General features: G+C 39.6%; 1 protein-coding gene and 1 long non-coding RNA gene across 4 annotated transcripts in view; both read right to left on the bottom strand.

Annotated features, from left to right (window-relative positions):
- Positions 1–15,116, bottom strand: part of TMEM108 (transmembrane protein 108) — a 252,658-nt gene that overhangs the window by 163,196 nt on the left and 74,346 nt on the right. For 2 of the 3 annotated variants that reach the window (XM_065832971.2, XM_065832969.2), the window contains exon 1: positions 4,500–4,654. The exons of the other annotated variant lie outside the window; for it this stretch is intronic. The gene's annotated coding sequence lies outside the window, so the exon portion shown is untranslated. Of the gene's footprint in view, positions 1–4,499; positions 4,655–15,116 lie in introns of those variants that run through there. 3 annotated transcript variants of the gene reach the window in all.
- Positions 12,257–14,624, bottom strand: LOC139827423 (uncharacterized). The gene is made up of 3 exons (XR_011737959.1): positions 14,586–14,624; positions 14,369–14,493; positions 12,257–13,342 (listed from the first exon to the last, which is right to left on the bottom strand). It is a non-coding gene; the product is annotated as an uncharacterized lncRNA (long non-coding RNA).

Raw genomic sequence — 15,116 nt, forward strand, 5'->3', positions numbered from 1 at the left:
GTCGCCTGCATTCCTCTACACACTCCCACCCTTTCTCCTGCCCATCTCTTTGGCATTTGCTCTTCTTCCCACCTTCTTGTTTAGTCCTCCCTCTCCTTTTGTACCCGTAGAGGTTGGAAGCTAAGTGGCTGGGAAAATGGCTTAGTAGAAAGAGACCTGGTAGACAGCAAATTGACCATAAGCCAGAAGCATGCCTTTGTGACAAAGAAGAGAGAGTAAAGAAGAGGGAGTCAGACTTCTTGGGGTGCCCAGCGAAAGAACAAGAGGCAACAGACAAACTGAAACACAGACAATTCCATTTAATCATAGAATTCTCACAGTGAGGGTGGTTCAATACAGGTACAGGCCACCCAAAGATGCTATGGAGCCTTCATCCCTGGAGACTGGAGGTATCCAAAACCCATGTGGACACAGCTTCATGCAGCCTGCTCTAGATGATCCTGCTTTGAGCAGATGATTGGACCAGACAAACTCCAGAGTTCCCTGCAACCTCGGACATTCTGTGAGCCTGTAAATGAAATGAAACCCTGTTCCACTTTTTTTTTTTTTAAATTTAAAAAAGTATGTTACTGACATGACTAACTTGAAAACCTGATCCTGAACAGTGGGACAAGAATTTCACTTGAGTTCTCCACCCTTTACAAAGAGAATGGACTGATGAAACAATGAATTTGAAAATTAAACTAGATGTTAGAGATGCTCCTCACTCTAAGAATCACACAACTCCTTTTGTGCTTTTCTCAGAAGAAAAAGCTCCACTGGTCACTGCTGCTTACAGTATGATCAGTAGCTCTGCTTGTAGCATTGCCCACTTGTGGTATTATGTTTGTCTTGCCCTTAATTTCATGCTCCCAAATGGAGATTGCCAAAGCAATTTTAGTTCGCAAATTTTTTCCTCAGCACATTGGATAAAACCTGTTTTCTTATGCATAGGCAATGATGAAAGAGCATAGAGAATTCATCCTCATAATAAAGAACAAGACGGACCCTTACCCAGAGCTCCAGAGAGGTTTGTAAAAGAAAACCTCGGAGTGCGGCAGCTCATACACTTCTTTCAGGGAATGCTATCAGCAAACCAAAGGTCACAATGAGTGCTTTAATGATGGATTACATATATTCCCATCAGTGCCAAGGAAGACCCAGTATCAAGCAGAGGTGCATCATGTTCTTACCCAAAGAGGTGGCAAAGTGTTCTGTATAATCCAGTTCCTCAGTCAGATAGAAGACATGGGCCATTCTTTCCCGTACCCATCACTCCTTATTGCAACAGTTACCATATTCCTGTCATTAATGATCAAAAGGTAACACCTCTAACCTCAACATTCTGAGTTCCAGTACCTCAAACTCAAATTCAAAAAGCCTTATTTACAACAGCCTACAAAGTAGGTCCAAAATAACAATGTGGTCTCACTCCTATTTCTTTTTGAGAATAACTCAGTCTGCAGTCAGACAAGAGTGTCAACATCCACAAACAGAAAGCTTGATAGTTAAGTTAGAAACTTAACAGCAACTTTCATTTTTACTATGTTGTATATTTACTATGGCTGGAACATGACTCCAGCTGAGTTATTTGCAGTTACCCCACAGTAAGTGTGTTGTCTAATTGTTTCCTCAGAATAATGCAGGGAATGACAATATAATTTTCTGTTCACTTTAATTTCTATTGATTTTAAGTTAACTGTCTCCAATATAACAGTCATATATTTGCACCCTATCACTCAAATGAGATCTGTTGTGAACACCACATTACCCTTGGTTGTGCTCTACCACATGGCTGAGCTTTGGATGCAAAAACTTAGTATTTATTAATAAATTTGTTGGTTATTAGTTCATTTAGCCATTTAGTAAATACAGTCAGGCACACCAGTTCATATATTCCACAAACATGGATGTCATGCAACAATTCAGTGATAATTTTTACACAAATCCATTAGCTCTGACCAGAATAAACCATTTGCGAGTACATACACTAGACACTATGTGTACATCAATGGCTCATATTTACTTGGCAATTGATTAATCCAGTTTACAGCACAACCAAAACCTCTGGTCTAGTGATAATCCCCAGAGAAGAATTTGTTTACCTGCAATGAGCTAGACTGGAGTACAACTTGGTTGGGCTTTGTTGATGCAACTGAGGTCTGTTGCATGCCCACTGATGGATTTGGCTTAGCTAAACTCTTGCTCTGGGCAGCTGCAGGCTGTGAAAAAATGCAACCTGTGCTGATTCAGCTTGCCTGTTAAGGCAAAACTCAGCCCTGGCAAGACCTCCAAGGGAAGGCAACACCAGAGCAGATGCTACAGCACAAGCACTTCGGAATATTGCCTCCTGTTGCCAGGAGAGGAAAGATCACCCAGTGTTTTGAAACTTTTTAAGACAGTCAGGGTCAATATAAAAAATGTCTTTAATGTGTGCACATTATTGCAGCTATTTTAGTGTTATAGTGGTACATAAGCATTATTAGCAGAAATAAAAGGCTTTGTCAACAATAAGCTCGAGTTTTGTTTTATTCTGCATTATGTTTTCGTAACTGCAGATCCTGTGTACAATCACATAATTGCATCTTCACCACTGTAACACTTGTAATTGCCCTCCCTCTTTCTTTAATCTCTCCAGCGGAAAGACTAAAGTTCAAGCTATTCCATATCTGGCATTAATCTACAGAACATCAGTTTACAAGGGTAAAGTAAATTCCATCAGGCCTAATAGGATTAAAGCTTTTTCTGCAGTTTTCAAATCCTCAGAAGTAATAAAACATTTTTTAAAGGAATAGGTGGTCTTCACACAGTTGATTAGCATGGCCCACCACAATCAGAATAGCTGGCAAGGAATTTACCATAATAACATCACTGCACCTGCATCAAAGATCACTTTATGATTAGGACCTACAGTAAGTCTGCTAGATAAACTTGAGGAGAATAGGTCACTCTGGGACGACAGCATAGTAGGCAAAAACCAGTTGTGTGCATGTGTAGATTTAGGTCTAATTAATATTGTTTTAAAGTAAAGTCACTAGAATATTTTCAGATACAGGTAGTGTCACTGTTACTACACTGTTATCTATTCTTGCACCTTATCTGGTTAAAATCACTTTGTAAATGTAAGAGTCAGAACTTAATATAGATTTGAACAGTTGCATGTGCTTTCCAGAGGTACTACTGCAAAGCATTAGGAGAAAATTATTGCTTTTTAAAAAAAATTTGCTTTTGAATTGTATTCCTTAATCCGTATTTTGGACTCCCCCCGCCCAAAACAAGCCAGCTATAAAATGACAGCATCATTCATCAGAAGCACATTCTAACTGCTGATTTACCTCCCGAGGCACTCAAAGGGTCATTTTTAAACATTAAATTGTCAATAGGATAAAGAGGGACTGATCCTACTTGCTTTAATTAGAGGCTTTTTCCACAGAATCCTCTTCATATAAAGGACTCCCTCCATAGACCTTGAATGCCTGATTGCCTTCTGCAGTTGAGAGAGGTGGATTTTCTTAGATTATGTATTTTGTAGTTTTGCTGCACAAGCACAGCCATTTATTCACAGCACAGTTCAGTTTCCTTCCCAATTTTTCCTGTAGAAGTCGGTTCAATCCTTAATTAGTTATCTATAGCTGGTTTATAAGCTCTAACCCATCTCTTCAATCTTTGCTTTAAAATATTTCCCTGAAACAGTCATCCAGCCCCTCCTACTATTTGAGAAAAATATATGAAGCCCATCTCTCGTAAACTGCCTAGATAAAAGATACTGCCTATCACAGTACTACAACAGGCTTTTTTTCGATTGGCTGTGCTTAAAGATTTGTTTAAAAAAAGGATGCTGTCTTTCACGCTGTGTTCTGCTTTAAATACAATATGCAAGCCACAAGCTCCCAGCTCTTTAGTATACGGACCAGTCTTGTGCCTTCGGTGGTATATCACCAACAGGCATCTCAGCAAACATAAGCTCACCGGTCCTGACAAGGACCTTGTTGGTCCTGCTTAAAAAGACAGAACGTATATCTAATATAGATACACACACATCTGTTTATGTGTGTGCATATATATACGTGTGTGTGTATATATATACACGTGTGTGTATACACATATCTCCTGCTTTCTACAAGCAGTACGATGCTTTTCATGCAATGGTAGATACTAATGTCACCTTCCCTCGCAGCTCCCACCCATTCAAAACGAGTAGAAATAATCCATACGCGCTTTTCACTACATGCCTACCACAGAAACTGCTTATTCACACATAACCGAGCCCACCAAGATGCAGGAGGACAGCTACAACGCGAGGCTTTTTAAACTGCCAGCTCAAACCACTCAGCAGCTGCCGCTTTACATCATATTTCATAAAATAAGATTAAAACCGATAAGCAAACGCATCTCAGAAGCAGAGCCCCTTCCTCCCCCCGCCACTACACCAAGGCTTGTGCTGCCGAAGCCAACCGAACCCCGCAGCACCCACCCGGCTCCGGGAAGAAGGAGCCGGCGGCTGCCGCTGCCTGTCTTACCTCCGCCGCGGTGCCAGCGGCGGCTCCCCCCGCGCTGCGGAGCGGAGAGAGCGGCGCTTCTGCCGGGCGGGCACCGCCGCACGCTGCTGCTGCTCCCCCGGCGGCGCGGGCGGGGCTCCCGCCGGCCCGGCCTCCCCGGGAAGGGGCCCCGGCTGCGGCAGGGAGCGGGGAGCAGGAGAGGAGGGAGGCGGCAGCGGTGGCCCCGCCACGGAGCAGGGGCGGGCGAAGCGCGGGCAGCGAATGTTAAATGAGGAGCCGGTGTTGCGGCAGCGAGGGAGGTGAGGGGTTTTTTTGGATTAGCGATAATTGCGCCGAAAGGGGAAGTCCGGTATTTAGGGGGGGAGGACAGACTGGGAAGGTTAAATACACAACAAAAGCTGTTGATAGGAATATGGGGTTAAAATTAAATTACAGGTGGTTTTCTCCTTACAGCCCTTTTTGCTCTAAGCAATGGGTTCTTGGAAATTCTGATAGTGTTTTGCCATTTCTGTTTACACCAGGGCTGGTGTGCTTTCAGGGCAACTCTTACAGTTTAGAACCCGGCTGGAAGGGACAGCCAGAGGAAATTTGCTATCGCTGAGTTAAGATTTACCCTGTAGACAAGGGAACGTCTCCAGGGATTGTTGGTGTGGCTACACCAAGAGAAACTGAGCCTCAGAAGTGCAGATCCTGATATAGTGCCAGCTCCCAATCCAGATCCCTTCCAGTTTAATGCCTTAGCCTATGCGCTACTGCTTGCTGAAAATGTTAAGCCTTCTTTCCTCTTCCCACTGCAAACCTGCTACATCAGTCCCTTGCCAGTGTAGACTATCTTACTTTTTATTTTGTAGTACTTCAGTGGAAAGGTTGAATCTGTCAGAAATCCAGGACTAATTGTGGAAAGTGGTACATGCAGCTTCAGACATACATGGCGGGTCATAGCAATCATAGAACCATAGAACAGTTTGGGTTGGAAGGCACCTTCAAGACTCATCTGGTCCAATCCCCCTGCCATGAGCAGGGACATCTTCAACTAGATCAGGTTGCTCAGAGCCCCGTCCAGCCTGGCCCTGAATGTCTGCAGGGATGGAGCATCTACCACCTATCTGGTCAACCTGTGCCAGTGTTTCACAACCCTCGCTGTAAAAAAATTCTTCCTTATATCTGGTTTAAATCTCTTTTAGTTTAAAACCATTACCCTTTGTCCTATCACAAGAGGCCATGCTGAAAAGTTTGTCCCCATCTTTCTTATAAGCCCCCTTTAAGTATTAAAAGGCTGCAATAAGGTCTCCCCAGCTGTCTGGTCACTTGGCATTTCATTCCAGAGGCTTTGCAATTTTGCAGTCTTCCTTCTGACTGAAGAAAGATTTGTTGCTGGTAAAATGTTACCAACATTGAAACTATAAATTATTCAATGAGACTTTCATTTGTTAGTGCAAGAGCATCAACCAGTGCCTTGCTGTTATGGCTTTCCCTTTTCCTTTCTTCTTTTGCCCAATATTTCCTTCAAGTTGCTGCATGCTAATAACAAAATGAATGGCTGAATCCATGTCACGCACCAACAACTAACAACATCTGTAGTCAGTTATGTTTTCAAATCATAGTACAAATATGAAATAATTGGGCTAAATATGCAAATTGAGCTGTAATAATAAAGTAACTCATTTGTGACTAGGAAGTGTAAGATCCTTGGCCTCCTATATGATGAGATATAAGGACAGTTTCTCAGATCAGCATCCTCAGTTATGCCTGCCAGTTTGTAGATACTCCATTTTATAATGCCCAAACTAAGTACACTGATCACCAGCTTATAGATTCTATAACATAGTCAATAGCCTTTAGAGCTATAGGGGAGGAGAGAGATTAGTGCTCCAATGTTTGGCAACAAAGAGTCTGAATATGTAAAACAAATCTTTCCATCTACATTAAGTGCCCATCTGAGGACTGTGAAAATCCTGCCTAGTTCAGTTTTGCAATAGGCAGTGCTTTCTAGCAATGAGCAGGATCAAGCATAACCTTCCTGAGGAAGCTTTGCTTACCACAAACCCTTTAAAAGTTCCCTTTTCCAGGTTTTATGCACTTACTATATCTTTGCTAGCAATAAAGTTTGTAGTAGCAGGAATATTACTGGAGGTGGATAACAGAGGGCTTTATATCCTTTCCTGACAGAGTAGACCTGATGCAGAGGCGGTGTTGGAAATGGAGTAACTGTTCTTAGCTCAAGAAGAACAGGTTTCTTTCTGCTACAAATTAAACCTTAGTTCAGAATCAAAGAGAAAAGAAACATCAGTTTGCCTAATCCTCCTGCTGCCCTATACAGAAGAAGGTAACAGTCCAAAGTTAAAAAGCACCCCTATGCTCAACACAGAGGGGATTTGTTTGACAAAATGTCCATCAGCTCTGATAACCTTTAAAAATAATTTTGTTCTGTAAAAGCTTTTTCTTCCATAGTTGCTTAGTGCAATTCAGTAGGAAATCTCAGCTGCTGAGAAAACATTATCCTGGTTCACACAGACCACATATGAAAACCATGTTTCAGAGAAATCACTTGTCTGTCTGTGTTTAACATACCTGAGGTTAACCACTAAGGCAGTTTAGTAGTTTGTTTTTAAGTAGCCACCATTAGTTATTCGCAGCTTAAAAGGTGTTTTCTGAAGAAGACTAAGGTTCAGCCTTTTCAGAGATCTGCAGTTTAAAGAAAGGTTATGGCTTGGTCTCTGGTCAAAAGCCGGCAAGCTTGGCTCCTTCACAGCATTATAATTCAGAAGTAATTATAATGAACAAATGAGAAGGTTTGATATTTCTTCCTCACTGGAACAAAATTCATTTTGATGTTATAACTGTAGTTATAAGAAATTTTCAAAATCCTCACAGGATTTGTAAAAGCACAAAACATTATTCATCCTCGTAACTAATGAAAAATAAAAAAAGGGAGTTCCAAACCAAAATAAATGGGAATTTTCAGTGCATAGGGAATCCAAACTGAACTGGTTTAGATACAAAGTAAAATTTGTCTTTGTCAAATAGATGAAAGTTGTAAAGTGGGATGAATGAGTGTGTACACATGAATTCTAGAGATAAATGCCTTTTTTGTTCACGAAGTGCTAATTAGCACTCAAGAGAACTGAAGCCTGATAGATTTCCACCAGCTTCAAATGGTCTGGATGAGGTGCACAAGCAACAGAGATCCAGTGTAACACATTCATGTTGGAGCCGGGGGATGCTGGGTTTCTCTTCCTCAGCCTGCCACCAAGCTAGCACATTCTTCTGACAAGCCAGGCCATTTCTCAAGCTCTTCTTTTTCTCTCCTGTCTTTGGCCAACTTGACTTCAAGCTCCCTGGGACAGACAGTCTTTAAAAACAGCACGCAGACTCAAAAAAAGTTCCAAATTTCAGCTAGGAACAGTAGGTATAATATAAAAAAAACAAGCAAATCTACAGAACTGGAGCCAGCAAACTGAATAATTCCAAATTTTTCTTTTGAATTGTCCTTTTGAAAATGTGTCCCAGCGAGGCTGCTCTTTTGGACAAGGAAGAGTGATCCTACTGCCACTTCTCAAAGATACAAGCATGAGGAGCCACAGATGAGCCCTCTACAACTGTAACCATCCCTCCTCTCTGTAAACCAGTTGTGTGGTGGGTAACAAACATCCAGCAAGAGTTTATAAATATGCAATTTTAGAAACTGAATCAGTCTGTCACTGGAAGAAAAAAGTATACAGAACTTATTACACAGTATTTTTCCACCTCCTTCTTATTCTAGGACTGTAATTATTCTCTACTGCAAGAGCTGTATAGTAGTAATCCCTCTCCTCCTACATGCTTCATTTACAACTTGAGAGCTAGCAGCCTATTAAGTTTTTAATAAATTACACTAAAATATTATGGCACTGTTCTAAAAGTAAAACCTGGAGGTGAGTTGTTAAGGATATGTTTCTTACATGCATAAAACTACCACTTAAACACATAGGGTTTTTTTAGAAAAATGTCTTGGCTTATAAACATCTGTGATCATAAATAGTTCTCGGAAAAGCACTGGCAGTGAATTTGTAGTATGAGAGTCACTTTTTTTAAAGGAGAAAGCTTTTTTCTTTTCACTATTAATCTCTTTTCCTTTCATCTCAGATTTAATTCATCTCTAGGTCTTTACAAAGTCATGAAATTATTCATGTGCTAAGAAGGATAACGTAGTCTGAAAGAATGAAAGACCTCATGAAGATTCAATAAAAGTAACAGTAAAAATACTGGGAAGGATATGGAAAATATTGGGCTTTCATTCATTCAGGAGCACAACATCAGCCTGAATCATTTTAGAAAGTTTTAAAAAGAATACTTCTCATTTTGCATTCACAGGACTGATTTTAATGGGGATTTCAGATAACAGCAGGCAGTGGAGCATTCTGTTTTTCTTATTTATGCTTATGCTTAACATTGGGTCCCTGCATCCATGGTTAAAATATTTAATTAAAGTAGTCTGCTTTTCAGGCATCTTGAACATTCACCTGCTCTACTGACGGTCACAGAAGCTATATATACCTAGCAGCTCTAAGACTGAACAACATTTACTTAAATCTCTGTATGTCCTGGGAAGTCTACCATTAAGCCTACAGACTTCAAAAAACTTACACTTCATGTCTGGGGGTTTTCTATCCTTTTCTGTCTCTCTTAATCATCTTATAGCACCTCAGAATTTGTAAAGAAGAGAAAAGGAAGGACAGAAGAACCACAAAATGATCAGATATGAATGACAAAGCAATTTGCACGTAGGACATGCTTACATATTGAATGGCTTGAGAAAAGTGTTCACAGATTTCGTTTTGATGCATATTAATCAAGATGGACTCTCAAAAAGGCATCTGTTAATAGGGGAAAGCTGTTCTTGTGTTGGTTGCATGTGAGAAGTCCCTAAGCATTTAATTAAGCAAATAAAATCTTGAAGATGGAAAAGAAGCAATATATTAAAAATACAACATCTTCAATAAAACAAAAGAATTAACAAAGCTTCTTCTTACAGAAGAATTCAAAACATTCTGAGAGTACTGTTCTTTGGGTAAGATTGCAGGTGTTTAGGCATTCTGCTGAAGACCATGGAGCATACCATTGAAAAGAGTAAAGTATAAAGTTTTCAATGTTTGTCTCAATTATTTTAGTTCTGTCCTCTAAATATTGCATATCAGGCTTGAAACATGGATTTTTTCTAATAAATAGGCTGAAGAGACTACTCAAAATGGGACGTGTTGAGGACATATACGTACCTCACCCATATCTTAATGAAACACATTTCTGAGGATTATCACTGGTAACTGAATGTAGAAATAAGGATATTTTGTTCAGCACAGCCATCTAAGAATAGTTTACACAGAAAGAAGCCTTTTACCCAACACGTCAACAAAGAAATTTAGCTTAAAGAAGCTCTCAGCTGTAAAGAATTCCTCCTACTGTTGTAGAAATCACTACTGGCAGGAGCTGTCTTCCTGAAGGGTCACCACATCACACTGAAACAGTGGAAGCTTAAACTTTCATTTTACCATGTGTCTATCGGAGTCAGGAATAACAACAGTGGCACATCAGGGAAGAAACTCAGGCACTCTGGACAGAAAGTGACTGAGAAGACCTCCCCTCATGGCATGCCCAAGCCTTTTCAAAAAACACACATCTTCACATGTCCCATAAACTCTAGAGTTTTGTTGCTGCTGCCTTCTCCTTATTAGGTGTTTCCTAGTTTAGGTCTGTATGGTTGACAGAAACGTTCCGTGATCACCTTTACACTTGGGCTTCATATTTGCTTTCCAGCAGTCAAAGATCTTTAGTGATGCCCTGGAAACTTGTTTTGCACTGGGAGCTGCTTTGGAGCATCTTTGCAGAGTTTACACTTCACCTTGCTCCCCAAAACAGCTGCTTGGGCATTTGTGCATCATCCAGCCATCCTCCATCAGGAGAGCTCTCCACAAGCAAGTTTTCTTCATATAAGTTTGAATGAGTGCTTTCGTTAAAAAGATCCGCATACATAAAAACAACTGACTTTTTAAACAAGAAAAGATTTGCTTACTGCAAAAATTTATCAGAATATTATGTGTCTCAAATAGGTGGAATTTCATTTTGAATCATTGTCTGGGAGCCAGATGTACACCTCATGGAAACTTAGTGGTGTCAGATTATTCTCAGAAGTACCTTATGCACAGCTCTTGGAAACAGAGGAAAAAAAACATGATTGCAATGGTACAAATAAATTACTAAATAGAACTAAAAGCAACTGTAGGAAAAGTTTCGATTAACTGTGAAAGAATATGACATACAACAACAGCAAGATCCTAAATTATTTTCCTATCTGTTGCTAAATGTTCTTAACTAAGTACTTAATCCTGCAGTTGGGTTTTAATAAACCGGTATTAGGGCTGTTGTTATTGTGTCAGCATCGTGATAAAAATCCAGAAGGCCTTTCCAGAGATCATCACCATAATAGCAAAAACATAGGGCTTGCTATTTACTTAATAAACAACTGACAAGATACAAACTTCCCTTGTATTTAGATCCTCCCTCCTGTCCAGAAACTAAACTCATTGCTTCATTATAATTAGGACCCTTGCAGATTTCTTTATAATTGCTAATTACTTTTTAATCTCCCTGGCAATAAATAGCTTTTCTAAACTTAATTGATTTTACTCACAAGGCCTGACAGATTACCCGGGATTCTGCTCACCATCTGTCATGTACACACAGGTAAAGTAAAATTTTCCTTACTTTTTCCTCTTAAATTACCTCTCTTTTCCTTTGGAGTTGTTCTGTCCAGATTTAGTTTTTTGTTGGAATTATTCGCAAAATAACTTTTCAGAAGCAGAAATGACACCTACAGTGAACACCAGAGACTTTCAATAAGTTGCAAAGGGTTATATTAAGCTAAAAGTTCCCCTGAGAAGACAGTGCAATTCTTAATTCTAAATGTAAAAATCCCTAAAACTACAGTCAGGTTCCAGACTAGCAAGGATTGGGATTAATTCATTGTTATATTTCTGCAAATTAAGAAAACTAAAATAAGCCGTTATTTGTCTTCTTCTGAACTGTGCATTTCTGGGAGAGGAGGAAAAGAAAACTCACGTGTTTCTAACCTCAAAGGTTGGGACTGTTTTGTAATGAAAATTAATTGTCATGTAACTTACAAGTCTAGGAAGTGAGACTTTAAAATCAGATGTCTGCCAAACTTTCTTTGCACTGTTCCTGTTCCAATTAGAAAATTCTCTCCTTGCCATCACACCACTATATTTCTGTTCTTATGAAAATGTAACCAGATAGAGTGAACTGGATCTCTTCTTTATAGCTGGATGAAAGTATTTGAACTGCATTAACAAAGCAATATAATACATCTTTTCCAAGGGCTATTAATTCAGCCATGTAAAAGTCAGCATTTTGTAGACATTTTTAAGTGCCTTTGATCTTAAAACATACTGCAGGATTCTGATTCACTCCTGCAATACTTGTCTACTGGTGTGGCTCCTCTGGTCAAAGCAGCTTTCCAGAAGGGTTCCACAACAGCTTCCATGTCTGACAATGGTATTTTTTCTGTACTTTGTCAAGGAAAAGAAAAAGATTTTTTTTCTAAATAGGACTTTCAACAGAAGTGTGGAAGTATTTCAGCCAAATAGAGGATATGGCCAATGTATATGTCTTTAATGTATTACTAAAAATAAACATAGAGTGTTGACAAAACAAACAGAATATGGCTGTTTTCTTTGGGGAAAAAAAGAAAAACAAAGTAAAAATATGTATTGCTCTGAAACACCTGAAACCTGGCACCTGAATTCTATTGATTTCTTTTTATTGTTTTTGTCCACAGAGTGTTGGATGTTTGTTACTATGTACATAGGAAAATATCATTTTCAGAGAGAGCTTTTCCTTTCTTTTAGTATCTTAAAGGGGGAAGAAAACCTCTTTGTTTTCCATCCACTTGCCATACTCTTTTTGCCTACCATTTGCTGCTTTCATCCCTGCTTGCAAAAGGTTCTCAGCCTTTTTTACAGGGCCAGTCTCCTAAACAACCTCTGCCCCTCAATTTCCTATGGTTTCAGGTGTTTGACTTTCTCCCTTGACTCTTCCAAAGTTCTGGAAAGACCAGCCCATAGCTCTGCAATCCAAATCTCCACCAAATCCTAGATTTGCCTCATCAGTCTTGAAACACAGTAATTCAATTTGGAGGCAATCCACACTACGCTGTATTTTGTGCTGTTTTATGCAAGAAGCTTCTGATCAGTCAATGCCAGATTTTATTCATGTGTTTCTATTACATGTCAATAAAACAAGCAAACAAAACCCTCTTAAGCACTGCGCAAATTATACTGTCTGAGATTGTTAATATTACGGAAGGCAGGAGTGGTAAATGACAGGGCATGCTGGCGTTGGTAGAGAGCATTTGTCAAAGTAAAGATGGACTGACTGGCAAGGAGAGAGGGTTGGTAAAGATAATAGAAGTTTTAAGCTCCAGTTTACATTTTATATATCATCCCAGATCAGTAACAACTGTAAGACATTGGCAGCTGATCTTTGTTTGATAACGTTAATAAAAGAGGATGGTGAAAACAGCTGCACTTCTAGTGCATATTTATTTATCTCCTAATGTGTATTAATTAGCTATATTAATTAACTTTGACATTAACTGCCAGACACAGCATTATGATCAGAGAAATGATTCTGAAAATGTGCTATTGCCCAGTTTTATGTTTTGGAGAGCACTGGGCTCAGGTGATGAACGGTCAGGAACTCGTTGGGGACTCATAGAGATCTTCCCACTGTCAACCAGCTGCAGCCACAGGGTGACAGGTTTGCAGATGCTCATGAGCAAGTCTTCAGCCTCTTGACAAGCTCTATCACCTCTGAAAATACAATACAGAAAGCAAACACACTATCCACCTTGTCTTGGTTTTAAAGCAAGTACAAGTTACTCATTGCATCTAGTTCAGTTGTTGATACTTGTGAGAGTCAGGTAGGGATTTTCCTGGAAAGGATGGATCAGCAAATGTTTTGCTGTCTTATTTAGGTCCTACTAAAACAACCCATCCTAAATGTGGGTGATTTTGTTTATAATGTGTCACACTTCAAGGTGTTTGGCTGAACATTGATCACACTTTAAAATGAACAGAATCCAGGGCATTGCGATGGGAACAGGCCAATCCTTAGGAAGAAAATAGATGTATTCAGGCTGTGAAATTTGGAATAATGATTCACTCAGCCTTGCGGCAGCGCTGTAAGGAGCCAGTCTGGGGGATGCTGTGCCTGGACTGATAGGAGCAGGGCTCCTTTCTCTCGAAACAATCAACTCAAGCAAGTCTCGGGAATCCCTTACTATGGGTGTCGTGCCATGCCTTGAATTCGCAGGATAGACCACAAATTATGTCCATGGGTGAATGTGCACATGTGCAGCAGTAAATAAACTTTGTGATTTGCAGCTCAATTCCAATGTAGCAACTGTGTCACTCATCAGTTTCTCTCAGTAAACTATTTTTTGGGGATTAGCAGCAAGCTTCTCAGCTCAAAAGCAAGGGATTTTTCTTAGACTATTTAAGAGCTTACAGTGCTCCCGTCTGTCCTGTAACTTCCTCTCCACACACAGAAAACAGAGGTTTCCAATCAATTTGTCTGATTCTGTTTTGAATGCTAAATTCAAACTTGTTATTAACCACCCTCGAGCAAGTCACAGTCCTACAACACATCAACCAGGATGATCCTAATGGTTTTACAGGCCCGTGGCCATATTCTGAGTCTCCAAAGTGAATAATTTTGCTTGAATAAGGACTTCAGGAATGTTAAAGCATTTGGTTAAGAACTTCAGACACAGAAACAAAAAATACAATGTCCCTACATACCCCATGTTCTCTTGAAGACTAAGTGGAAATACTTGCCTCATTCTTTTCTCGCCCTATGCAAACATCTGCGGTTTCATGAAGTTTACATTATTAAAAATTATCCTCCAAGGCAAAAGTTGTAGAGCCAACTGAGTGTGTCTCATTTTCAAGTCAATGAGTTTCTGTTTGAACAGTCAAATCATACAAGTTAAGGTAGTAGAATAAGAAAGCAATAATCTAGTAATAACAAAGTGGGGAAAGTATGAGTACTTACTAAGCCTCACTCCCTCAGGACTGCACAATTATGTCTGAGTTTTAAATATGCTAAGCATCAACTTAAGTCATGTGCATGTAATGGAACAGGCCACATTTTAACAGATTCACAGTTAAGAATTTACTGAATTTTGCACTTGGGTGAGTAGTACCTCAGTAAATGATTTATTTTTCCTAAGCTGCCTTTCAAAAATTAAATTAATAAAGGAAAAAGTACATGCAGGGCTGTATTCAGTCAAAAAGAATACATATGTGTTAGTGCCGTTCTTTTTTCAATTTGCTTTGTCTCCAAGGAGGAACATGAGTAGTTTTTCCCACTGAAGTTAATGCTGAAACGATTGAAGGAAAGAATGATGAACAGAAAACAAAGGACATTCGTAAAAGACCAACTAGTATAATCTGTCCCTGGAATTTTAGCAGTCGCACAACACGTTTGTATTCAAAAGTTTAAATTTTCCCTTCTCTTTCTGAATTTATTTTAGAAGACACTGACTACATTTTAGCTTTGATGTAACCATTTTCAATCTAGACA

This window comes from Patagioenas fasciata, chromosome 2 (assembly GCF_037038585.1).
Source record: "Patagioenas fasciata isolate bPatFas1 chromosome 2, bPatFas1.hap1, whole genome shotgun sequence".
Taxonomy (NCBI): Eukaryota; Metazoa; Chordata; class Aves; order Columbiformes; family Columbidae; genus Patagioenas; species Patagioenas fasciata.